The following is a 26,043-nucleotide window of genomic DNA, read 5'->3' on the forward strand; positions in this document are numbered from 1 at the left end:
GAAATCCAAAGACTCTGTAAACTTTCAGTAAAATTAATTTTTAAAAAATATAAAATAAAAAAAACTGAAACATAATTCACTCTACACACATATACAAACTCAAAGTGGATCAGAGATCTAGGGTTAACCCCAAAATCATAAAGATCATGGGAGAAAAAAAATTTTAAAAATTGGAAGGTCCAGTCAAAGTAAAAAATGCACAACTAGGAGAAGACAAGATCAACAATTGAGACTTTAAAAATAAGTTCCCTGTGTGCATCTAAAAACTCTCCCTAAAAGGGTGAAAAGGAAGCACATATATTGGAGGAAAATTATTTGACAATAACCTACCATACAAGGGACTCATAACTATAATCTAGGAAATACTACAGGGACATAATTTTTGCCAATTCATTCAGATTAGCTTGAACTTCCTCATTCACGATCATATACTATCTTGATCGTATACTTCCTGAGATAGTACCTGCTAATTCCATTAGCTATAGTGACTCTCTGTATTCCTTCCATCTTCTTTTGATATTTCCTGGACCATTCAATATTTTGTCCATAGCATTTTTAACTATTTCAACTTTGCTTTTCAACTCTCTCAGCTTGAAAAAAAATGTACAGTGAGTTCTTTTCTTTGGGTTATGACTCCAGTTCTTTCCACATTTAGTCATGATACTTTGCTTTGTCTTCATGAGCTGCCCTTTGAAATATTCTGTTCATCCTCCTAACTTTGTAATTTCTTCCCTTTGTTTTGGCTTCTGGGCACTCTAGTGCAATATTCAGAATCTCTTTTGACATCTAGTTTTGTCTTCCTTCTCTTTGTAATGATGTTTTGCTTTATTCATAGATGATATCCCTGGTGTCATCTTACAGCTCCTCTGATCTTTGATCATTAGTATTCAATATTGCAAACCTGTTCTTGAGATTCTCTTCAAATTCAAGTGAGACAGACTTGAAGTTCCATTTTTATTCTTATGGATTTATTTTCATTTTCTTTAGCTACAATTTGAACATGCATATAAGTAGTTAAGGGAGTTCTTGTTGTCAAGGGGAAGATGCTGCGATGCATTCCCAAAAGCACACAGTTCAAAGCCACCAGCTGTTCCACAATGGGCAATCTCCTCTCATGCAAATTAAATGCCTCCAAAAACCCATCCAAGAGTCAGCTATGGGTCAGCATAAGTAGTTAGTGTTTTGTTCTATAGTCAGAACCTCATTTGGTTTTCATAGCTAAAAATAAGGTTCTCCAATGATTCTTTCCAAGATGTAATCTGATGGAATAAGTCTGATTCTTTTTATTTATTTAGTCTTTATAGTGAATTCTAATTCTTTAATTTTTAGTATGTTCAAGTGATCCTTGACAACAGTACAATACAATTGTACAATAAAATATAATGCAATACAGTACAATAGAAGCAATGCAATACATCCTTTGGCTTCTGGACTATTATTCCCATGAGTGTTGATTATAGAGTCAAGAATAATTAAATCATCGACAAATTCAATGTTTTTATGTCTATAATAATGTTGCCTATTGGTCCACTTGTGAAGATTTTTGTTATTTTGAAATTTGTGTGTTATTCATACACTGCAGTTTTAGATCTTCAGTAAGATCTTCCTCATTGTCCAGCTCTCTGACACATAGCAAGTAATTGCAAAGACCTGGCCTGAATCAGACATACCTTAGTCTCTAGACTGACACTGTTGCTCTTCAATACTTTGGAGAGGTCTCTGACAACAGACTTTCCCAGTCCAATTTGTCTTTTAATTTCCTGACTACTGGTACCACTGGTCTTGATTGTGGAACCCAGCAAACTGAAGCTGTTAACAGTCTCAATCTCTTCATTGTCTATCATGATGCTGCCAATCTGCCCAGTGGTGAGGTAGCTCTGGTGGCCTAGTGGCAGGAAGGTGTGCTTCAATCCCAAATGCACATGGTTCAAGGCCATCAGCAACTCCTCGGGAGAAAGATGAACAATCTCCTCCCATGGGGTTAACTGCCTCTGAAAACCCACTGGAGAGTCAGCTATGGGTTGGTTCCAACGCTATGGTACACAACAAATAACACTACCAACACAAAGAACTTCATAGCAGATCGTTATACCTGTCTGTCAGTTTGTCATAATGTGGAGGCTTGTGCTTTGCTAAAATGCCATTTATCCCATACATATTTTAAGTATCAACAGAGTCACGCATGGCAGACAGGATTCAGTGTAGATTCTATCCTAACACAAACTAGAAAGACAAGCTTGTTGATCTACTAAGAAAAATTCAGCAATTGAAAGCACAATTAAAGGCTAAAACAGAGACGAAAGGTTAAAAAAAGAGATAAACCTTTAGAACAATTCTCAAAAGCATCTGTTAGATTTGTATCTAAAAATATTTTTATAAGTAAGTAAAGGTATGATACAAAGAACAAAAGAGTTTTTAAAAATGTTAGTAAAGATTTATAATTTATAAAATATAGCAGGTTGAGTTAGATTTTAGAGAATAAAAGACTCTTGAACATTGGGGACTAGCTTATTAAAATACAATTTTCCTGTAAACAGACAGGCTAGATTTATTGTGCCCCTGGGATATTCTCTGGAATGAACACAGAAAATGCTTCTGTTGATCAGCCTTTTTAGCTTGAGGCTAAGTGTTGACCTAAAATGGAAAGTCTTGTCTTCCACATTTTACATAACGTGCCCTTATCAAATTCCTTTTTAAGAGCGCTACCCCTTATAAGGATGGTGAGGAGAACAAGAGAGGCTTATCTGAAGGGCAGTGAAGAAATTTAATGTGGAGGCAAAGAAAATACAGATGAGATTAATAAAATAAGTATTTTTATTTGAAAATGCAATTAGACAAAAAGATGAAACCAAGGCTTTGCCTGTGCAATACTTGCCGAAGGTCACAAGGGAACTGGTAGAGCAGCATCATCAGTATGAAATGAATTACTGGCTAGCTTCTTCCTATGGGGCCCGTCAGCCACCACCCCAACTGCTAGCTTAGGCAGCTCATAAGAGACATTTCCAAATGGCATCTATAATGCCTATATATTCTAGAGTGGTTTCTACTGGGATAAAGGAAAGTTATTGCCCTATAATTTAGAGCCAGAAATACAAGCTGGGTTTAAAAGAGGTTGTGCCTCTAGGGACATCACTGCCAATGTTAGAAGAATCTTCGATAAAAACAAAGAGTACCAGAAAAATGTCTAAATGGCATTTGACTATGTGGATCACAAAAACTTCTGGCTAACCCTGAGAAGAATGGGAATCTCAGAAATCCATATTTTGACCTGGAAACCGTGTTCAGAACAGTGCAATGAAACTACATAGTTCTAAATCAGAAAAGGAGTACATAAAGGATGCATATTTCTCCATATATTTTCAAAATATTGTGCAAACAGATCGTTTTTATTTTTATAAAGAAGAATGTGACATCAGAATTGGAGGAAGATTCATCAACCCGTTATGCAAGTTATGCAGATGCCACAACCTTGCTTGCCAAAACTGAGAAGGATCTGAAACATTTACTGTAGAAGGTCAAGGACTGTAGTCTTCAATATGGACTGAAGCTCAACAATAAGAAAACTAAGATTCTTACCACTGGGCCAACTGGCAGCATCATGACAGATGGAGAAGAGATTGAGATTGTGAACAGTTTCATCTTGCTCAGATCTACAATCAACACTCTTGGCACCAGCAGTCAGGAAATCAAAAGATGAGTTGCCATCAAGGACTTCTTCCAGAGTGCTGAAGAGCTTTCAGTCTGAGCTGTCAGTCTAGAGACTAAGGTGCACCTTATCCAGGCCATGGTCTTCTCTATTACTTGCCATGCATCTGAAAGCTGGACAATGACTAAAGGATGACAGAAGAAAAATCTATGCCTTTGAGTTGTGGCGCTCAAAAAGAATATTGAATATCCCATGGTCTAAGAGAACGAACAGGTCTGTTGTGGAAAGGATAAAACCAAATTGCTCCTTGAAAGCAAGAATTTTGCATCTTTGTCTAAAATATTTTGGGCATGTTGTCTGGAGGGGCCAGTTCTTGGAGAAGGATGTCATGCTTGGAAGGGTAGAGAGTTAGTGCAAGAGAGGAAGAAGACTTTGTTTGGATGAGACAGACTGACACAGTGACTATGTAGATCTGCTGGAGACAGTGAGGTTGGCTCAGGATAGGGCAGGGTTCAGAGCTATCATTCATATGGTCACTATGAGTCACAGCTGACTAGACAGCACATAACAACAGTGACACAAGTCTGTATGTAACTCATGATTCATTTGATATCCAAATTGTCAGGTATCTTCTATACACTTCCAAAAATAAGGCGAGAGAGTATTATGCTGAGTGAACTAACTCAGGCTAGTAAGAACAAATAACATCATTATTGTAAAAGGATAGCCAGTATTATGTGTATGGATATCTAAAGAGGGGAGAGAAGGGAGCAATGGGACTAGCATGTGGGGACAATCACAGGGTTGCAGAGTTTGGCAAAAAGGGTATGCACAACAGGATATGAGATCTGAGTCATTCCTTTAAAACCTCAACAATAAAACTAGAACATTTAAATAAATGTACAAAGCATTATAAAATCCATTTTTTTTTCTGGTAAAACCATCTCCTGATATTCTCCCTTGGCTATCAAACTTCCATGTATCATCACTGTGGAGTTCTCTCCCCTTGAATACAGCAAAAGTGAAGCTATATAACTTCTGAAGTATTAATCATAAGTCTTGCTGTATCAGCCTTTTAAATGTATTCTGTGGAAGGAGTCCAAACACGATGAAAGGCTATATTGTTAGATGTCCTTGATTTGACCATGACCCTTGTTGCTGTTATGTGCCATCAAGTTGACTATGACTCATAGAGACCCTATGAACGATGGCTCTGTATCTTGTCATGTCCTAAGCCAACACCACACTTGAGCCCACTCATTCTGTCAATTCATCTAATCCAAGGTCTTCCTCTCCTGCACTGACTTTCACCCTTCCAAGGATGGTGTCCTACTTCAAAAACTGGTCCCTCTAGATGATATGCCTAAAGGATGTGGGATAGAGTTTAAAAAGCCTTGCCCTCAATGAGCAACCTGGTTTCACACTCATTAAGACCAATCGATCTGTTCTCTTAGCAGTGTATGGTATGTTCAATCAGCAGTATAACTCAAAGGCACTGATGATTCTTCTGTCATCCTTGATCACTGTCCAGCTCTCAGATGTACAGCAAGTAACTGAGAAGAGCCTGGTCTCTATCAGGTTCACTTTACTCTCTAGACTGACTTCATTGCTCTTTCGCACTCTGGTGAGGTACTTGACAGCAGGTTTCCTCAAAGCAACACTTCTTTTGATTTCCTGACTACAGATGCCAAGAGAGTTGATTGTAGACTCAAGCAAGAGAAAACTGTTAATAACCTCAATCTTTTCTTCATCTATCATGATATTGCCTATTTTTCTGGTGGTAAGAATATTTCTTTTCTTGATGTTGAGATGCAATCCATATTGAAGACTGCAGTCCTTGACCTTCTGCAGCAAACGCTCAAAGTCCTCAGTTTCAGTAAGTAAGGTTATGTCATGTGCATAGCACAGGCTATTGAGTTTTCCTGTGATTCTGATACTACAGTCTTTTCATAATGTCCAGCTTCCTAAATGATCTAATCTGCATATAGATTGAAAAGGTATGGAAAAAGGATAAATACCTGACAAGATACTTTCTTGATTTTGAACTATGCATGCAGTATTCCCTTGTTCTGTTTGGAAAACAGCTTCCTGATCTTGGTTTAAATTTTGCATAATCACAAACATGTTTTAGATTCCCACTCTTCTCAATGTTAGCCACCATTTGTTATGGTCTACATAGTCAGTTACATTTGCATAATCAATAAAGCATAAATAGACATTCTTCTGGTAGTCTTCGCTTTCAGACAAAATCCATCTCAGATCAGCAATGGCAGCTCTACTGCCACAGTCTCTTCTCAATCCAGCTTGGATTTCGGGCAGTTCTCTGTTGATATAATATTCTATCCTGTGAAGAAGTAAATTATCACTACCCAGGTACAGAGAGAGAATCAGAGATGCCAGGAGTTCCCCAGCTGTCTTTCTGTTGAAGTTCCAACACAAAAATGAGGAAGCCACCTTGGATATAGGGCCAACAGGCATTCACAATACTTGAGCCCAAACACCCAACATGACAAATTCAACTAGAGAACTTGACTGAGAAACACTCAATTCACCAAACCTAGAGAGAACAATCAATAAGCCCAAATTCTGAGTTACTCTTTATTCAGCAACAGGTAATCCCAACACTGTCTAACCACAACTGGAAAAATGTAAACAAGACTACTATATAGAGTGGCAAAATATAGAATGCTAACAAAAAACTATTGTAATCAAAGGCCTCGTCTATGAAGGAAATGTCTTAGACATGCTTGGATGTACCAGATATTTTGAAGGAAAGGAGATCTGAAAACGTAGCATTCAGCTGTGGGAAGGAAGGTCAGGCAGAGGAAACTCACAGTTGGAAAGAGAAAGGTGATAGTCTAGAAGGGTCCAGGAAGCTGTACACTGAAGGACTCAGTGATCACATTTAGATTTAAATCTGAAATACATTGAATTTAATTGTTATTTCTCTTAAAAATCCTAGAATGCTTTACGGTTAGAGAGGTATTCATAAGTGAACATAAAAGTGGAGTTAACTGTACGATAGCAATTCCTCTTATTCTTTATTTTCCCTAGATTTAGGTTTTACTTTATTTCCATTAGAAGATTATGAAATACCTCGAGCTCAAAACAAAATTTGAAATATAAAAATATTAAATATCAGAATTGAAAATAAACACACAAAATACAAATCAAGGATCATATTTTAAAAACACATACTTTGTATTAGTGGAGAAAACTGACACTGTGATAGGGTCAATTCCCACTAGTTTCTTAATCCCTCTTTATGAGAATTCCACTGAGATTATTTATCTGTAAGAAAAAATGGTTCTGTGACCTTCAGAATCAGGATAAATTCTAGCTAAGAGTCTACAATGCCATGAGAAGAGAGAGCATGATTAAGGAGCTGCTTACAGTGTAAGTAAGCCACCTCCAGTCTTCCCTGCAACCCTACACTGAGGCTTTGGTGTGGCCACCCAGGAAGAAGCTGAAACAATAACTAGCTGGGGTGTGAAGCATGTTTACTCTGAGTGCCACAAGGAATTCCAAACTCCCTCTTTTAACTCTTCTTGCTTCACCTTGTGTTGTGGGTCAACATTCCTGGATGTACTTCAAAGGAGGACTAGGTTTCTCCCTCCAGGAACAGATGGTGGGCTGTGCTCACAGGCATGTAAACAATTTCAACAGAAAGACTTGTGTGAATTTTAGGTTGCAGTTCCAATACTCATTTTGCAAAAGAATTTTCTAGACAGACTAATGCATTGGATTTGGCCAAATATACTTAACTCCTGGGAGAAACTGCCTCTGCCATAGGTTTTAAAAACATTAATTCTGTATTTTCTCAAAATTCACTGCAGTCTTGTTAAACTTTGCCGCTGCTAGTGGGTTTAGATGCTATCTCACCGTGGTTCTGATTTGTCTTGTTGCCAGTGACTTGGAGCATTTCTCATGTGTCCATCGGCCTTCCAAAGGTCTTCCTCTGTGAACAGTCTTTCCATGTCTTTTGTCCATTTTGTAGTTGGGTTATCAGGTTTTTTTCTGTAGAGGCTCTGTAGGAATCTGTAAACACTCATTATGAGACCTTTGTGTGAAATGGCTTTGCCAAATGTTTTTTCCCAAGTCAGTAGGTTTTCTTTTCACCCTACTGAAAAAAAGTCTTCGATGCACATAGAAGGTCCATTCATTGTTGTATTCTCTGCTGGGTGTGCATTTCTGGTTGTATTTGCCCACTTATTTATTCCATAGTTTAACCTTCTAAGTTTGGTCCTATTTTTTCCCTTATGATCTTTATGGTTTTGGCTTTACCCCTAGGACTCTGATCCCCCTAGATTACTAGGTATGGTGTAAGTGTTGCTTCAACAATCTGCAGGTAGTTCTGTTTTGCTAGCATCATTTGTTGAAGGGACTGTTGTCTTCCTATTTAATAGGTTTTGTGTTCTTGTCGAATAGCAGTAGACTGTAGGTAAATGGGCTAATTTCTGGGTTCTCGATTCTGTTCAATTGATCTATGTGTCTATCATTGTACTGTAATAGCAGCTTATATGCAAGGCTTTGTGTTGTTGATTTCCATCAAGTCTAGCATGACTCATAGCGACCCTATAAACAAAGACCTGAAGCCTTTCTGTAACTATCGTTTCTCAAAGTTCATAGAGTTTCTAGAAACATTTTGTTTAGGAAGTGGGTGTCACTCCTGCTTCCAAAATGCCAAGCATTAGAGAAGCCAAATTATATTCTAGCATTAGAGAAGCCATTTTGTTCCAACAGCCATTTTAAGAAATCTATGCCTCAATAAGTTTAGCAATACTATGTTCTGCTGAGTTTTTGTGTTTTAGTACAGGTTGGTCCAGCCTGGTTACTACTTCCTGACTACATCCTGTACCTGCCCACAGCCTGGACACCCATGAGAAGTCAGAAACAATAATGACTCCTGAATGGGAAGAAATCTCAACTGTCAACCTCAATAAACTTTGTGTAACTCCTACGTCCTACCTCTTTGTATACAAACCTGATCTTTATTTCCACTCAGGATCTGAATGGCTTGGGCCATAGCCAACATTCTTGACCCACGTGTTTAAAAAAGAAATTTTGCTTAATTTTAGATTTTGGGTGAGTGTTTAGAATCTCACATTTTAACAGTACCAGTATGATGCTGTTTTGGTTATTACTGCTGTGTAGTAGGATTTCAGTGCTCCCTGATCTCCCACTTCATTTTTGCTCTTCTGAAGTGATTTACTTATTTGGGGTCACTTTCCTTTCTAAATAAACTCACCAGTTGCCTTTTCTCTTTGATGAGTAAATTCTATATTTGTATTGGGATTAACCCTGTAGATTGCTTTTGGCAGGATTGTTCATTTTCATGATATTGAGTCTCTCTGTGCATAAACAGAGAACATTTCCCCATATATTTAGGTCTCTCATTGTTTCTCCAAGTAGTATGCTGTAGTTTTCTTTATAAAGGTCTTTTTTGTCTGTTTTTGTTGTTGATTGCCTTTGAGCTGAGCATGACTCATAGCAACCCTATGAACAAAAAGCCTGAAGCCCCTCTACAATTATTGACATTTATCAAAGTTCATAGAGTTTCCAGAAGCATGCTGTTTAGGAAGTGGATGCCACTAGGTTTATTACCAAGTATCTCAATTTGTGATTGGCTACTATAAATGTTTTTGCTTTTTAAAAGCAAACAACAAATGCAGGGGAGGATATAGAGAGATTGGTATGCTCATACACTGTTGGTGGGACTGTAAAATGGTACCCCATCCCCATTCTGGAAGGCAGTTTGATGTTTCCTCAAAAAGTTGACCACAGAAATGCCATAGGATCTAGCGATTCCACTACTAGTAATATACCCCAAGGAAAATCAAACTGAGAAACAAATGGAAATTTGTACCTTTATGATCATAGCAGCTTTATTCACAGTAACAAGAACTTGGAAATAGCCCGAAAGCCCATTAACAAACGAATGGATTGAGAAATTGTGCTACATTCACATGATAGATTGACTGCTACAAAGCACTCAGGAATAATGATTTTTTTTTTTTTTTATAAATACCACTATATACCATGGGAGAGTCAGGACAGCATTATGCTGATTTAAGAAACTCAGTATCTTAAAGACAAATACTGGATTAGACCATTGTTGTAAAAATGTAAGTTTAACTAGTAAAATGTAGATAAAGTACAAAAGGGGCAGGGGAGTGGGGAGGGTGGCTGGGGTAGGGGTGGGAAATCATGGGGTCACAGAGTTTGGTGGGCAGAGGGAGCGGGAGAAGGAATTAGAAAAGATCCACTGGGGACTTGAAAAGATGGGGTAACATGTAGTCATAGATCAGTGATGATTAATTTTAGAAAACAAAATGCGTGGGAATGATTCTATGATATACAATGTGAACGAAGTAAAGTGTGAAACACAATATATATATGAATAAAACACAGTACATATCAATTTTATATGCAAACCACCAATATTTTTAAAAAAGCTATTCAATAATAATAATTTAAAAAATCCAAAATAAAAAAGCCCTCATTCTTGTCAAGTCTGAATCCACTCTTAGCTGATCCTCCAGCATGTGTTGTAGACTGTAAATCAAACGGGGGAAAAGTGAATTAGTTCTCCCCAAATTCTAGATGACATCTTTTGTGGTTAAGATGCGAGGAGTATGGCGGGAACCTGATGCATGACTCACACTCCACATCTCTGCATGCAGGGCAAATGACCAGAAGACTTAAGCAAGATCCACACCTCACTCCATATACATAAACCAACTCAAGGTGGATCATGGACCTAGGACTAAAACCAAGGACTATAAACTTCATTCAAGAAATGCTTTGGAGAACTCTAGTAGTTCTAATCTACAACATAAACAGTCTTCCAAGTATCCTGAAAAATCTACAAGCAGAAGAAGATAAAATAGATGAATGGGACCCTCTAAGAATCAAATCCCTATGCACATCCAAAAACTTCTCCAACAGGGTAAAAAGGGAAGCCACAAAAGTGTTTGGTAATGACATGTCAGATAAGGGAATTTATAAAATACTTGAGCACCACAACAAGATAAAGGTAAATAATCCAATTGAAAAATAGGCACAGGATACGAACAGACACTTCACCAAAGAAGACATTCAGATGGCCAACAAGCACATGAAGAAATGTTCAAAATCCCTAGCTCTGAGAGAGATGCAAATCAAGACAACTATGAGATATCATCTCACCCCAGTCAAAATAGCAAAATTTAACAGAACAGCAAACAACAAATGCTGGCGAGATTGTGGAGAACCTGGAACCCTTATTCGCTGCTAGTGGAAGTGTAAAATGGTGCAACCACTGTGGAAAACAGTGTGGAGCTTTCTCAAAAAGTTGCAAATAGAGATACCATTTGACCCAGCAATTCCACTACTGTGAACATACGCTAAAGAGACCATAACCAACATCCAAGCAGATACATGCACACCCATGTTTATCGTGGCTTTGTTCACAATAGCAAGGAGTTGGAAACAACCCAAGTGCCCATCAACAAACAAATGGACAGAGAAGCTGTGGTATATTCACACAATGGAATACTGCACTGCATTGAAAAACAAGGAACTCATGCAGTATTATTCAAAATGGGTGACCCTCGAGGATATTATGCTGAGTGAAATATCTCAGTCACAAAAGGACAAACACTGCATAGTGCCACTGCTGCAGAATGGCACTGACATCAGGGTTGGGGTAAGAATGAGAAAAACTGGATGACTTATGTATACTGCATTGAAACAGATGAGGGAGAGAACAGTTAAAAAGCAATATATTATAGGGTATTACGATTATCCTAAGAGTCCGGAATGAAGGTTGCAAAGTGGAGTATACTCGGGGGTGGGAGGGACTGTATACCAATGAAAGAATTTTTCTTTTACTTTTCAAAGAGAAGAGCAAGCTGGGGCTGGGTGGGGAGAAAAGTACAATAATAAATGAATGGAAATCCAAAATCTCTGTCAATTCAATGAAATTAATAATAATAATAATAATAAAATTCTATTGTGGTTTGGGTGAAAGTTTGCAAAGCAAATTAGTTTCCCATTGAACAATGTATAGCACATTTTGTTTCACATAATTGAATGATTTCTGAAAACTATTTGTAAGTTTGGTACATTAAATAACATGGAAATGGTAAAAAAAAAAGCAAATCACTTCTTGTTATATATGCATTTCTTCTACAACTCAAATCACATCTGTAAGGATAATAAGGATTATTCCCCTATGCTTTCTAATCTGGGTTATGGCCCCTCCACGAGAAGGAGTGTTTCGTGCTGCATTCTTTTTTATGGTGTTTCTAATTTCTTTATTTCATCTACATTTATGCTTTTTTTTTTTACAATATCTTTCACTGCTGTTGTTTTAGAGTTTTCTAAGTCATTATGATTTTCATTTTAATGAGCAGGTTTACTAATTTTCTTGCAGGTTACACTGGTAAGTGTCTGTTTTACTTACCAGTATAACAGTTCATTTTCTCTTGAAATAGCATTGACGTTTTCATATTTAAAAATTCTGTAACTAGGCTTTAGTCTCTCTCTCTCTGCTTCATAGTTGGACTCATTTTACGGGCTGATGCCCCCCTTTTAATTTTTAGTCTATATGTTTATTATACACTGTATATTTCTATGTCTAGATTAGATTTTGAATGACATCAGGTAGTTTCAAATTGTTTTCTGGTTTTGGCTTTGGTCCAAATACCTCTCTTAACACTGCAGCATTATGGATACATTTAGAAAGCATTATGCTTTGCAAAACAGTCACAAAAGGACTATTACTGTGTTGTGTTGTGTTGTTATGTGCTGTCAAGTCACTTGCAACACAAGTGTGAGCAACCCTATGTCCAACAGCTCTGAACCTTGCTCTGTCTTGAGGCAACCTCATTGTCTGACATACCTACTCCGATTACTCCAGTCACTGAGTCAATCCATCTCATCCAGAGTTCTTCCTCTCTTGTGCTGTCCCTCCAACCTTCCAAGCATGATGGCCATTCAAGGACTGGTCCATCCTTGCAACATGCCCCATGTATGTCAGACAAAGCTTCAAATCCTTGCCTCCAAGGAGCAGCCTGGTTTCACCCTCGCCAGCACAAACCTCTCTGTTCTCCTAGCAGTCCACAGTATATTCAGTACCCTTCTCCAGCACCACAAATCAGTTTTTCCTCTATCATCTTTAGGCACTGTTCAACTTTCTGATGCATATCAAGTAACTGTGAAGACCACGGCCTGGATCAGGCACACCTTAGTCTCCAGACAGACATCTGCAAATTCTCCCAATGCAATTTGCCTTTTATTTCCTGGCTGCTAGTACTAAGAATGTTGATTGTGGAGCCAAGCAAGCTGAAGCTGTTAATAGTCTAAATCCCTTCACCATCGATCATGATGCTGCCTGTTGGCCCAGTGGTGAGAATCTCTGTTTTCTTGATGTTGAGCTTCAATACACATTGAAGGCTGTAGTCCTTGATCTTCTGCAGCAAACGACTCAGGATCTCCTCAGTTTCAGTAAGCAGGGTTGTGTAATCTGCATAATGCAAGTTGTTAATGAGTCTTCCTCCAATCTTGATGCCACAATCCTCCTCATAAAGCCTAGCCTCCTGGATGGCCTGTTCAGCATACAGATTGAAAAGGTATGGAGATAGAACACATCCCTGGCATACATCCTTCCTAATTTTTAACAATGCAGTGTTTACTTGCTCTGAAGACTGCCTGCTGGTCCAAGTATAGGTTTTACATAAGCACAATCAAATGTTCTGATATTTCATTCTTCTTAGAGTTAGCCACAGTTTGTTGTGATCCACACAGTCAGATGCCTTTGCATAGTCAATGAAAGACAGACAGACATTCCTCTGATACTATCTGCTTTCAGTCAAGATCCATCTAACATTGGCTGTAATATCTCTAGTGCCATGGCCTTTTCTAAACACAGCCAGAATATCTAACAGTTCTCTTTTGATGTTGTTCCAGTCGTTTTTTTTTAAATAATTTTCTGCAGGATCTTGCTTGCATATGATACTTATTAATGGTATTGCTTGATAATTTCTGCACTCTGGGGGGGGGGTCACGTTTTTAAAAAAAAAAAATTAAAAAATGGATTTCTTTCAGTCAGTTGGCCAGGTGGTTATCGTAAAGATTTCTTGGTGAGCCCACCCAGGGCAGCATCTGTTTGTTAAAATGTCAGTTGGCATGCTGTCAATTCCTGGGGCCATCTTTTTTGTCAATTCCTTCAGAGCAACTTGAATGTCCTCCTTCATCACCATGGACTCTTGATCATATGTTGTTTGATGAAATTCTTCTCTGTCAGCCAATTTTTTTTTTGTACTCTGTGTACTCCTTCCATCTTCTTTTGATGCTTCTTGGGTCATTCAACATTCTGCCCACAACATCCGTAAGTATTTTAACTTGAGGCTTGACTTTGTTCTTCAGTTCATTCAGCATAAGAAATGCTGAGATATTTTGTCTCTTTTGATTTTCCATCTCCAGATCTTTGCACATTTCATTGTAATACTTTGCTTTGTTTTCCCATGCTACTCTTTGAAATCTTCTGTTTACCTTCTTATCATCTTGATTTCTTCCCTTTGCTTTTTGGCTTTTTGGTGCTCTAGTGCAATATTCAGAATCTCTCATGACATTCATTGTGGCCTTTTCTTCCTTCATCTTTGTAATGGATTATATTCTTGATATCTTCTCACAGCTCATCTGATCTTCGCTCTTTAGTATTCAAGCCCTCAAACCAAATCCTGAGATGGTCTTTAAATTCAGGAGGGAGTAACTCAAGGTCAAACTTTGGTTCTTGTGAAGTTGATCTGATTTTCTTTAGCTTCTGTTTGAACTTGCATGCAGGTAGTTGGTAATCTGATCCACAGTGAGAACGTGGCCTATCTTTCACAGCTGATATTGAGCTTCTGCAATGATTTCCCCCACATACATAATCAATGTGAATCCTGTGTAGGCTGTCAGATGAGGTCCATGTGTATAGTCTGTATTTATGTTTCTTATAAAAGTTATTTGCAATGATTGTACAGAATTCTGTCATTCTGTCTCCAGCCTCATTTCTGTTACCCATGTTTTAAGTCTGTTTTCCTGACTACCAATCCTTCTTCCTTGATCCCAACTTTTGCATTCCAGTCCCCTATTATTACTGGTGTACCTTCATTGCATGTTCCATCAATTTCCGATTGCAACAGCTGGTAGAAGTCACTTTTTCCTCTTCTTTGGCTCTGGTTGTTGGTGCATGAATTTGAATGATAGTGGTATTAACAGGTCTTCCTTGTATGTACATGGATATTATCCTGTCACTCAAAACATAACTATGAATTTAAGTTCCCTGTCTCACACCCAGTTCTCCTTAGAACTAATTGGCTGATCACATCATAGGGAAGATTACATTATGGCATAAATGCCAAACTATGGAGAATCATGGCCTAGTCATGTTTTTTTCACATATTATGAGGGTGACCTTCTACCTTCTGGTTCCAAGAATTTATGACCTTGCCACAATTCTTTCAGTTCATCATATCATTCCAAAAGCTTTAGATCAACTTCAAATTCCAATATGGCAGGGGGGTGGGGGGTGGAATTATTCTACCTTTGTTAGTCTAGAACACAAGTTAAAAGTACAATAGAAGCATAAGCGTAAGTTATTTCTATCACAAATGAGAGAAACTGGGTATAAAGAAGGGTTAACGGGCATCAAAAAAGTAAAATACACAGCAGAGCAATTGACATTAGCCTTGAAATACAAGAGCATTTAGATAATGGTAGCCTAGTGGCAAGAACCTGTGTCACACTCACAAAGATAAGCAATTTGAATTCACCAGCTGTTCCACATTTTGGACACTACTGGAATAGTTCTATTAGAATATAATATTAGTTTCTGTGAAGTTCTGGGGGTGTGGCTCACAAGGTGTTGTGCTGCTAACCAACAGGTCATGTCTCCTATGGTCTGAATCCACTGGCCACTCTGAGGGAGAAAATGTGCAGTTTCCTACCACTGAGATTCACAGCCTCAGACATTAGACAGAGTGCAGTTATGAGTCAGAACCAATTCAGAAGCCACCCTGAGTTTAGTTGATTTGTTTTTAATTAGAGCAGCACCTCTAATTAAAATTACTATAATAATAAAGTAACCACAATATTATTCTTAGTCATCTAGTGTTGCTGTAATAGAAATGCCACATTGGATAGATGATGATGTTCGTTTTGGGGGTTTCTTTACTTTTTTAAAATCCATTCTCTTACAGTTTGAGAGGCAGAAGTCTGAATTGTGCATACCAGTTTCAGGAGAGACATTCTCTGTGAGCTTCGGAGGAAGGCCCTGGTCATCAATTTCCCCCTGAGTCTAGCTGTTTCTTAACATAGAGACCAAAGGTCCAGAGGAAGCATCCCATTCCCACCTTTTCCTTCTTGGTAGGAGGAGGTCCCTCCTTCTCTGCTCTCATTTTTCTCCTTTTATTTCAAGCAAGACAATGGGTCTGATAGAGGTCACACTCCAAGGAAATTTCCCTTATGATGAATCAAGACTGTCCTGAGTAAGGATGAAAGGTGTGGCATCCCACCATAACCTCCTTAAAATAAATTGGCTCGTTATATAAGAACACATCAAAAGGAATGATTATATCATTGCATAATTGTCAAACCACTAAGAATCACAATCCAGCCAAGTTACACATATTGGGGAATGGGGGTAGGGGGGCACTACTCAATGCATGGCAGCATCTTTCCTCTCTGGGGAGGAGTATAATGGAAGAATATCTTGCAGGGTGACAGTGAGGAGGTTATTAGGGCTGGGGCTACAGAGCATTGCACAATCGCACTGTGTGTTGTCATAATAAATCAGGCACTGGTCCACTGGAACTTGATCCCCACAGCAGTGGGGGTGGTGGTGGTGAGGAGGACAAAGCTCACTAGCAGAACACTTCTGTGTGCGGAAATGATTGGAGTGGCACCAATGGCCAGAAGAGATAAGATTCAGCAGACCGCATAGACAATGCCCTGGGATAAGTCAGAATCCTTCTATTATGAAATAAGAGATGGCTCAGCAAAGTGCTGTCTATGTTCTTTCTGAGCTGAAAAACTGAGATTACAATAAAAAAGCACAACTGGCTTTCACATTAATTAAAATTTCTAAATAAAAAAAACAACTAGCAAAATGATTATTTTAAACAAACTCAAAACTTTGTTTCCAAACTTGATTGTGAGATCTTGCCATAAAAAGTCTAATTCATTCATGAATAAGAAATGTCTTTTAAACACAAACAGTGCTCTTTGGAGGAAAGTGAATATTTGATCATCCCAACATGGAATTCTCAGATTTCTAAACAGACTTCAGATTAAGGGAAAAAAGAGAAATTTCACTTGCCTTTTGGGCAAGAATTATAATTTTTTTAAATAAAATTTTTATTTTTATACCTATTTACTTACAGAGTTCATAAACATGATTTTTCACATCAGATCGTTTCCTTTACCCACTCGTCCCTCCACCTATCAAATTGTGTGGCCTTATGATTACACCCCTCCCCATCCTCACCTTTCTGCTCCTACTCTACCCCTCTTGGATCCTCATACACATTTTACTAGTTATCTTTATATTTCTACAATAATGGTCTTATATAGTATTTGTCCTTATGGGAGTGTGTTCACTTAGCACAATGCTCTCCAGCCCCTCCCAAGTTAGATAATGATTTACAAAATCTTTGCTCCTGAATGTTGCATAGTATGCCACCACATGAATGTACCAGAATTTCTCAATTTGTTAGACTGCGCTTGGACATTTGGGCTATTTCTATGTTTTTGTGACGGTGAATAACGCTGCTATGAACATCGGTGTACAAGTCTCCATTGGTGCCTCAGTACTCATTTTCTTGGGGTATATTTAAAGCAGTGTAGTAGCTGGGTCATATGGAATTTCTACATTCAGCTTTCTGAAAATGGATCAAACTAAAAATGAAACTAATCTTGTGAAAGACTGCAGAATTTAAGTGTGCCACCTTAAAAAAACCAGCATGTTTTCGTTAATATTAAAAATTTACAAAACCTTTTCAACCTGTATGCAGAACCAATTATCCGAGAGGCTGGGCTCTATGAGGAGAAGTGTGGAGTCAGGATTGGTGGAAGATCTATTAACAATCTGCGTTATGCAGACGACATAGCCCTGCTTGCTGAAACTGAGGAGGACCTCATGCACTTGCTGCAGAGGGTCAAGGACTGCAGCCTTCAGTATGGACTGAAACTCAATGTCAAGAAGACAAAGATTCTCACCACTGGACCAATTGGCAGCATCAGGATGGACGGTGAAGAGATTGAGCTTGTTAACAACTTTAGTCTGCTTGGCTCCACGGTCAACACTCTTGGCACCAGCAGCCAGGAAATAAAAGCATATTGAGATGGGAAAGTCTGCTGTTAGGGACCTCTACAGGGTACTGGAGAGCAATGGTGTCACTCTGGAGACTAAGGTGCATCTGATACAGGCTATGGTCTTTGCAATCACTTGTTATGCATCAGAGAGTTGGACAATGACTAGGGAGAACAGAAGGAGAATTGATGCCTTTGAGCTGTGGTGCTGGAGAAGAGTACTGAACGTACCATGGACAGCCAAGAAAACAAACAGATTCATCCTGGAGAGGGTTAAACCAGGCTGCTCCTTGGAGGCAAGGATCCTGAGGTTTTGTCTGACATACTTTGGACATGTTGTAAGGAGGGACAGGTCCTTGGAGAGGGACACCATGCTTGGGAGGGCGGAGGGACGGTGTAGGAGGGGAAGATTCTCTATGAGGTAGATTGATTCAATGACTGGGGTAATCGGGGTGGGTGTGTCAGAGGCAGTGAGACTGGCACAGGATAGAGCAGGGTTTAAGGCTGTTTTACATAGGGTCGCTATGAGTCACAAGCGACTCGACAGCACGTAACAACAACAACTTTTCAAATTATTGTTGTTACTGTTGTTGCATGCTATTGAGTCAGAACTGACACATAACCAACATTCCAGTGTGTTTTCAGAGTCAGTTAATCATATAGGAAGAGAATGCCTATCCTTCTTCTCTTGTGCAGCTGGTGTATCAAACCATGTGCCTTGGGGATTGTAGCACAGTTTCTTATCACTAGGACACCAAGGTTTTATAGTATTTATTGTTTCCTCTTCAACCACCTCAATAATTTCTTTCTTAATTTATTGTAGCAATTTGCTCAACATTTCTCAGTACGTAAATTTAGGTTAGAGAATTCTTTGGAGGCAGTCCAGTGCAGTGATTAGAGAGTGAGGCTTATTGTTGTTAAGTGCCATCAAGATGGAACCAACCCATAACTGAGCCTCCAGTGGGTTTTCAGAGGCAGTAAACTGTGCAAAAGAAGACTGTCTATCCTTTTTTCTACAGAGCAGCTGTATCGGTGGATTTAAACAACATGCCTTTGGTATTGCAGTGCAGCCTCTTACTAGTTTAGAGACCTATTAAAAAACCAAGCACTCTACTTGCCATGGAGTCAATTCAAACTCATGCAACCTGTTTATGGCAGAGTAAAGATGTGCACCACACTGGTTTCAATGTTTTTTTTTCAGAGTTTAATTCTTGCCATCATCTGCATGCCATAGAATTAAATGACTCAGGGAAGGGATGTGTGTGTGTGTGTGGGGGGGGGATTAGACCTTCTTTCACAGTCACTGAACCCTGCCTCAAGCTAACCATCACTCAGATTCTTTGAAGTCCCATGCAAGATGATCCATGTCTGAATTAGCTCAGGGATAGTGCTACTTAGTACATGACCTTTACCAGGATGGGCTGGCCCACTCTCCAATCCAATCCAACCCAATCCAATTGGTACTGAATCTCCAATTCAAATACATGGGAACTGGCTGTGAGGCTTTATCCAAGCTAATCTTTATTTGGATTGAAGAGAACTCCCCTATACCAGACCTTTACTAGGATTGGCTGAGAGTTCTCTCCTAAAATTGACTTTTACCTGGCTGGATTTGCTATGAGTAACTGGAACTGATAAAAATCCATGAAAAGAAAGTTCAGATGGGGGCTCCTGATCAACAAAAGAATAGAGAAGAGCATCCTTTGAACATGGAGGCCCTATGCTATAACCCTGTGAAGAGCCAATCAGTTGAAAAACAGTTTTCTTAGAGGTGTGCAACGCATCAAATAGATATGGATGTCTCACAAAGCTCTTGCATATTGCTTCATCGAGATCCTGCATTTGGGCCATCACCATCTGAACTCTGTCTCTGTGGATATGAGCCAACAGCCTGCCATATTAACTGGTAACCTTGGATTCATTAACCTCCAAGACCAGCAGTTCATCTTCTGATCTGTCAGTCTTAGGTTTGTAATTCACTCTATCAACAAACTAGAACTATCCTCTTTCCTCTAGTGTTACAGTTTATAGCATTATAGTAACACTATAGGGACATGGTGCTACAACCAAAACAAATGGATAACATACTGAATTTAAAAAGCTGAACAGACAACTTCAAAGGGCAGTTCGAGAGGACAAAGGAAGAATTCGAGAATAAAAAGGGAAGAATTTGCTCTGTATTTCTCAGGCTGAAAGAATTGAAAAATTTAAACCTTGAGTCACAACTCTGAAAGACACTATGGCCAATACCTAGAATTACCTAGACAGCATCTAAAGAAGATGGAGGGAATAGACAGAATCATTGTATCAAAAAGAACTAACAGACATTGAAAAATTTCAGGAACTACCATATGAACAGGAGCCAATGGTAATGAAGAAGGAAGTGGAAGCTACAATTAAGACACTGGCAAAATCTAAGGTCCCAGGAATCAAAGCAATCCCAATTAACTTGTTTCAATTAACAGATGTAGCCTCAGATTCTCTCACCAGTCTTCCTAGGAAATTTGGAGGACAGCTGTCTGGCCAACAGATTGGAAGAGGTCCATATTTATTCCCATTTCCAAAAAAGGTGAACCAACAGAATGTGGAAACTATCATACAATATCATCAATATCACATGCAAGCAAAATATTGCTGAAGATCATTCAAATGGGTTGTTGTTGTTGTTGTTGTTAAGTGCCATCGAGCTGTAGATGACTCATAGCAACCCTGTGAACGAAAGAGCTGAACTTCATAACTTTCATCGTTTCTCCAAGTTCATAGTTTCCAGAGGCAAGCTACTTCAGAAGTGGATGCCACTCCTGTTTCCAAGCTTGTTTTAATCGGGGAGCTCCACCAAACACTGTCCACCATGGGTAACCATTATCACATAAGACATATCAGTGTCACAGTTTTTAGCATTACAGCAACCACCAGTTACCTTTGTACAGCAAATGGACAGACCAGTGCTATACCACTTAGAAGGATATTTGACCAAAAACAATTAAAACCAGGTTCCAGGGCCACAGATTAAAATCATCTACCTTTGGCTTGGTAGCATCACTTTCTATCCACTAGGCCAAATGAGCTGTCTCGTTGTTATTGTTGTTAAGTGCCATTAAGTCGCAGGTGAATCATAGCGACCCTATGAATGAAAGACCTGAACTCTTGTATAACTTTCATAATTTCTCCAAGTTCATAGAGTTTCCAGAGGCAAGCTATTTTGGAAGTGGATGCCACTCCTGCTTCCAAATTTGTTTTAATCTGGGAGCTACCTTTTTAAATAGGAGGTCAAATACAGTCAGACGGATCGTGGCTGAAAGCAGAGAATACCAGAAAAATGTCTATTTGTGCTTTATAGACTATGCAAAAGCATATGACTGTGTGGATCACAACAAACTGTGGCTGACATTGAGAAGAATGGAAATCCCAGAGCACTTAATTGTGCTCATGCAAAACCTATACTTTGATCAGGAGGCTGTTGTGTAAATGGAGCAGGGGAACACTGCATGGTGTAAAATTAAGAAGGGAATGAGTCAGAGGTGATCTCTCTCCATACCTATTCAATCTATATGCTGAGAAAATTATTCAAGAAGTTGGACTCTAGGAAGACGAATGTTGCATCAGGATCAGAGGGAGACTAATCAACAACCTGTGTTATGCAGATGACATAACCTTGCTTGCTGAAAGTGAGAAGGATTTGAAGAACCTGTTGCAGGAGATCAAGAAATGTACCCTTTTGGTATGGACTACATCCCAATGTCAAAAAAACAAAGAGTCTTTCCACAGGACTAATAGGCAATATCATGATGAATGGAGAAGAGGCGAAACTGTCAACAATTTCATCTTACTTGGATACACAATTAACACTCTTCATACCAGCAGTCAGGAAATAAGGAGATGCACTGCACTGGAAAAGTCTGCAAATAAGGACCTCTCCAAATTATTGAGGAATAATAATGTGAGTCTGAGGACTAAGGTGCATCTGATTCGGGCCATGGTCTTTCTGATCATCTTAGAGCTGGAGAATGAATAAGGATGAAAGAAGAAGAACTGAAGCCTTTGAGAACAGCACTGACCATACCATGGACTGCCAAAAGAACGAATACATCTTGGAGAGCATGCAGCTAGAGTGTTCTTAGGACATAAGACTGATAAGACTTCACCTCATATACTTTGGGCATGTTTCTAGGAGGGGTTATTCCTTGGAGGAGGACATGATGCTGGGAAGTGTGAAGGATCTATGAAAGAGAGAAGACCCTCGACCAGGTGGATTGACATGGTGGCTGCCAGAATGGGCTCTAGTATGTCAGGAAGTGTGACGATGGCACAGGATAGGACAGGGTGCAGATCCCTTGTGCACAGAATTGCAATGAGTCATACTCAACTCGAAGCACCTAAAAATGTATCAATAAAGCTACAAAACTCTCCAATACTAAGCAAAATAGTTTTTTAAATGTTTCTGGACAATGAAGCTATGCAAAGACTGATCTATTCCCTAACTAGTCCTAAGATATTTACTTTCTGTACTAAAGAAAGTTATTCAAGCACACTTATTTTCAAATAAAGATCAAAATAGGTTTCATTGAAATTAGGAACAGTTTTGTTCTGTCTGGAATGAATAAATTCAGAATTGTAATGAATATATAAAGCAGTGAGCATTTTCTTATTTCTTGACATTTTATAAGATTAAACGCAGGATAGCATCAAATTGTGGTCAACCCAAGACTGAACACAAATTCAAAAGAGTATGTTGCTAAATTGATGTTGAATAATGCACAATGCCATCCTCATTATCTGTCATCTTAAGCTAACCTTAGATTCCCAAGTGCACTGAACAGAGAAATCAAGTGAGTCCCTCTTAACATAATCACCCACTGAGCTAGGATCAGGCCTAGCTGTCAGTTTGCTTTATCTGGAAATGGCTTTGGTTTCAGGAATGGGAGAAGAAATATTAGTTGGCTTGAATGTATACCACCAAGTATACCTCTCATGTATTCATTATAAATATTAATATTCAATGACTCTGGGCAACACTAACATGCTTTAGAAGCATGAATAATCTTTCTAAAAATTAACTTGTGACTTACTAGTTAAATAATTTTTTCAGTTAACTGCAGAAAATAGGCCATAAAATAATCAAGAAGCATGTAGTATTATGGACAGTAAGAGTAAACTGGGCAAAAATTCATTTTGTATCTAAGCTTAAAAACAAAACATATTTGACTTAGGTGACTACATTAAATACACTGGGTAGGAGGAAGAGTAACAGAATGCACAGTCTGTAACTACAAAAGGTTAAAGGGATCCAAGATCTGACAGTGGTTGCTTACTTATCTTGCTAGCGTTTCATTACTCTGAAATACCATTTGTGCATTTGTTTTAAGCTTCCTAGAAGCTCAACTTCAAGAAAACAAAGATTCTCACCACTGGGACAATTGGCGACATCACTATGGATGGTGAAGAGATTGAGATAGTTAACAGTTTTAGTTTGCTTGGCTCCACAGTCAACACTCTAGGTACCAGCAGCCAGGAAATCAAGCGACGAATTGCATTGGGCAAGTCAGCTGTCAGGGACCTATCCAGAGTACTGAAAAGCAACGACGTCAGGCTGGAGACTAAGGCACACTTGATCTGGGCTATAGTTTTTGCAATTGTGTGCTATGTATCGGAGACATGGACAGTGACTAGGGATGACAGAAAGAGAATTGATGCCTTTGAGCTGTGGTGCTGGAGAAGAGTGTTGAATATACCATGGACTGCTAGGAGGAACAAACAGGTTTGTCCTGGAGAAGGTGAAGCTGGAATGCTCCTTGGAGTCAAGGATTCTGAAGCTTCGTCTGACATACTTTGGACATGCTGCAAGGAGCAACCAGTCCTTGGAGAGGGACATCATGCTTTGGAGAGTGGAGGGACAGCGCAGGAGAGGAAGACCCTCCACGAGATGGATCGATTCAGTGATTGGGGTAGTGAGAGTAGGTGTGTCAGAGACAATGAGGTTGGCACAGGATAGAGTAGGGTTTAGGGTTCTTTTACATAGGGCCACTGTAAGTCACAAGCGACTCGACAGCACATAACAAATACAGTAGCCCTTTATCACTCCTTGGACTTCTACATATAAGTCCAGAAATGTCTAAAGTATTCAGATTCTGTAAGGGTTATTTAAAAGTCTGGATCTGGCCAGTGAAAAAGAAATGTCTCTACCTACATCTGCAATTTTTCCTGCTAAGGAACAAACCTAACTCTAATAATATTTTCTGCACTAAAATGTGAAGACAGCTGTTTTGTGTTTGTTTTTTTAAAAAATATTATTTCTTTTTAATCTGGTGTACCGTCTAATTGGATCCAACTGGCACAGGAGGAATTTGCCCCTCCTTCTCCAGCAGAGAATCTGATGGATTTGAACTGTGCAACTTTGGAATTGCAGTGCAGCTTCTTGCCAGTAGGCCACCAGAGCTCCAAAGATCTCTGTTTTTAAACAACCTGAAGATTACTGAAAAATCCACTTGTTTCTAGGATCTGTTGTTGTTGTTGTTGTTGTTATGTGCCGTCAAGTCGTTTGATACTCATAACGACCCTATGTACAACAGCCCTAAACCCTGCTCTATCCTGTGCCAATCTCATTGCCTCCGACACACCCATCCCGATTACCCCAGTCACTGAATCAATCCACCTCATAGAGGGTCTTCCTCTCCTGCGCTGTCCCTCTATTCTACCCAGCATGAGGTCCCTCTCTAAAGACCTGTCTCTCCTTATAACACTTCCAAAGAAAGTCAGACGAAGCCCCAGAATCCTTGCCTCCAAGGAGCAGCCTGGTTTAACCTTCTCTAGGATGAAATCTGTTTTCTTGGCAGTCCAGGGTACATTCAATACTCTTCTCCAGCACCACAGCTCAAAGGCGTCAATTCTCCTTCTGTCCTCCCTGGTCATTGTCCAACTCTCTGATGCATAAAAAGTGATGGCAAAAACCATGGTCTGTATCAGGCGCACCCTAGTCTCCAGAGAGACACTGCTGCTCTTGAGTACTTTAGAGAGGTCCCTAACCGCAGAATTTCCCATCGTAATACGTTTTTGGATTTCCTGGCTACTGGTGCCAAGAGTTTTGTTGACCATGGAGCTGAAGCAGTAAACAATCTCAATCTCTTCGCCATCCATCCTGATGCTACCGATTGGTCCAGTGGTGAGAACTTTTGTCTTCTTGACATTGAGCTTCAGTCCATATTGAAGGCTGCAGTCCTTGACCCTCTGCAGTAAGTGCATGAGGTCTTCCTCAGTTTCATCGAGCACGGTGGTGTCATTTGCATAACGCAGACTGTTGATAGATTGTCCACCGATCCTTACGCCATGCTTCTCCTCATAGAGTCCAGCCTTCAGATAATCTGCTCTACATACAGGTTGAAAAGGTATGGAGATAGAACACATCCCTGGCGTACACTCTTCCCAATTTTGAACCATGCAGTGTTGCCCTGCTCTGTACTGATGACTGCCTCTTGGTCTAAGTACAGGTTTCGCATTAGCATTTCTGGGATTCCCATTCTTCTCAGAGTCAGCCAAAGTTTGTTATGATCCACACAGTCAAATGCCTTTGTATAATCAATGAAACACAGACAGACATTCTTCTGGTATTCTCTGCTTTCAGCTAAGATCCATCTGACATCAGCAACAATATCCCAAGTACCACGACCCCTTCTAAACCTAGCGTGGACTTCGGGCAGTTCTCTGCTGATATACTCTTCCAATCGTTTTTGGATAATCTTCAGTAGAATCTTGCTTGCATATGAAATCAATGATATTGTTCTGTAGTTTCCACACTCAGTTGGGTCACCCTTCTTTGGGATGGGAACACATATCGACCTCTACCAGTCAGTTGGCCAAGTGGTTGTTCTCCAGATTTCTTTGCACAACTTGTTGACCACATCCACGGCAGCATCTGTTAGCTGAAATATGCCAATTGGTATACCGTCTATTCCGGGGCCCTTATTTTTTGCTATTTCCTTCAAAGCAGCTTGAACTTCTGCCTTCATCACCGTAGGCTCTGGCTCAAATGCTATTTCATGAAATTCTTCTGTATCTGCCAATTC

The sequence above is a fragment of the Elephantulus edwardii genome, unplaced genomic scaffold (assembly GCF_000299155.1).
Source record: "Elephantulus edwardii isolate Elephantulus edwardi_28Jun2011 unplaced genomic scaffold, EleEdw1.0 scaffold00319, whole genome shotgun sequence".
Taxonomy (NCBI): domain Eukaryota; kingdom Metazoa; phylum Chordata; class Mammalia; order Macroscelidea; family Macroscelididae; genus Elephantulus; species Elephantulus edwardii.